Source organism: Babylonia areolata, chromosome 1 (genome assembly GCF_041734735.1).
Source record: "Babylonia areolata isolate BAREFJ2019XMU chromosome 1, ASM4173473v1, whole genome shotgun sequence".
Classification (NCBI taxonomy): domain Eukaryota; kingdom Metazoa; phylum Mollusca; class Gastropoda; order Neogastropoda; family Buccinidae; genus Babylonia; species Babylonia areolata.
Genome location: NC_134876.1, coordinates 24173752 through 24176251, shown reverse-complemented (window position 1 = coordinate 24176251; position 2500 = coordinate 24173752).

Sequence of the window (2500 nt, the reverse complement as noted above, 5' to 3'; positions counted from 1 at the left end):
CCTCTTTCTTTTCTTATTATTATTATTGGTGCTATTTTTTTTTTTTTACAATTTGCTTCTTGTTTAACTCACTCAATACGGCCAGTCCTCTCTTCTCCTCTACACAGACCCCTCGGATGTCCAGTGGGTGTCTCAATGACCCAACCTTTAGCTTCCGTCGTCAGAATTGTGGTATTCTTTGTCAACATTCACCTCTTCAGTGTAAGAGCCTTCCGCTTGCAATATTTTGATGGTGGTAATTGGGGTGAAACGCTGTTAACGTCGTCTCTTTCGCCGTTCGTATGGAGAGAGTTAAGGTCATGGTGTGAAGAAGCTTTCTACAACTCCATTGTACCCTCACCATAATATATGTCAGTAAAATCTCTATGCATGTGTGTCTAGATCTGTCTGTTTCTGTCACTGTGTTTCTCTCTGTGTCTTTGTCTGTCTGTCTGTCTGTCTCTCTCAGTCACTGTTTTACCTGGGCTAATTACGGCAATAAACATTCTGCATCAACTGATTCAGCGACACATGTTCCTTATGTGTTGGCACAAAACAGTTCCGCCCTTCATTTTAACTGCGACCAACATCCCATATACTGATTCAGAACTGAACCTCTTTTTTTTTTACATGAGGACACGAACACACACACACACACACACACACACACACACACATAAACTGGCACACAAACGCACGGCACACACATATACATACTCTCACAAGCACACACACAAATGATCTAAAGATGAAATAAAACAAGTTTAGAGAATACAAAAAAATATATAAATATAACAGTAAATGCAGTTTGCATATAATTAGGCTTCATTTTTTTTTTTTGGTGCCCATCCCAGAGGTGCAATATTGTTTTAAACAAGATGACTGGAAAGAACTGATTTTTTCCTATTTTTATGCCAAATTTGGTGTCAGCTGACAAAGTATTTGCAGATAAAATGTCAATGTTAAAGTTTACCACGGACACACAGACACAGACAACCGAACACCGGGTTAAAAAATAGACTCACTTTGTTTACACAAGTGAGTCAAAAATTATAAGAGAGAGAGAACTGGCCAGGGAAGAGAAACTCATGAGGAACAGTCAGGAAGTGGAATCCCCAACATCGCACACACAGGCTAGGGAAGAGGAACTCATGAGGAACAGTCAGGAAGTGGAATCCCCAACATCGCACACACACACTCTTCTGTGAACGGAGTGGTGAGATCTTTTATCAAATGCGACAGACAGGTCCATCACATGGAACACAAGCCGCCTCTGCTTTCCGTTCCAGTGCTCGTAGATAAATACAAAACATAAATAAATAGATAGATAAAGAAAGAAAGAATTAAATAAGATAAATATAAGCAAATGTATGCCAAGTACAGTGAATGGATTATATAAACTTCGTCCACCCAGAGAGTGATTTGTCTTCACAAACAGGTTCATATTACTTACCGGATACCCTCATCAGTTTTTTAAGGAATGTATTTCTTTTTAATCTAAGCATTATTTGCTTGATATTTTTATTGGTTGGTGGATCATGCTTTTTTATTCATTCTGTAAACGCACTGGATTGAGCTGTTTTATGTTATGTTCTTGTCTATCTCGATGATGTGCTTGAACAGTATTAGTAGATATCGCGCCATAGAAAAGTTATAAGTCATTATTATTATTATTATTGTATTATATACATTTATAAGTATTATTATTATTATTATTATATTATATATTATTATAATTTTATTAATTATTATTATTATTATTATTTAATTATCAGGGGAAACAATTTACATTTAGAACTGGAAGAAGGGGAATTACTGAAGAGAGCGTTCTTAGGTTTTCATGTTTTCTTCTGACGGTTGTTTGGTTGTTTGGATTTGGGAGCTTTCTCACTCATTCACTCTCTATCACTCTCTGTCTCTCTCGCTATCCGTCTCTCCCTGTCTCCCTCTCTGTCTGTCTGTCTCTGTCTGTCTGTCTGTCTCTGTCTCTGTCTGTCTGTCTGTCTGTCTCCAGGTTTTGAACATTTTTTTGTCGTATCCTATTATCCCCCCATCCCACGTGTGCACACACTGGTTGAAAATAATCTAACATGCACACTATGTGAAAAACAACAAACAGCAACAACAACAACAACAATAACAACAGAAAGAAAAGAAAGAATAGAGACCGTTTGTCACACACACACACACACACACACACACACACACACACACACACACACACACTATGGCACACAGACAGGGGCAGAAAGTTTGCCACAACGGACTCTTCGACATATTGCACAGCCAGTAACTGAGCAGTGTGGGGAATGGGGAAAAACAAACCTGTGACACACAGACAGAGAGAGAGAGAGAGAGAGAGAGAGAGAGAGACAGAGACAGAGACAGAGACAGAGACTGACAGACACACACACACACACACACACACACACACACACACACACCACACACACACAGCCTGGGACAGTAATGCTGGAGGTTTATGAATTTCCCCCAACGCAGTCAATCGGATTACCTGGAT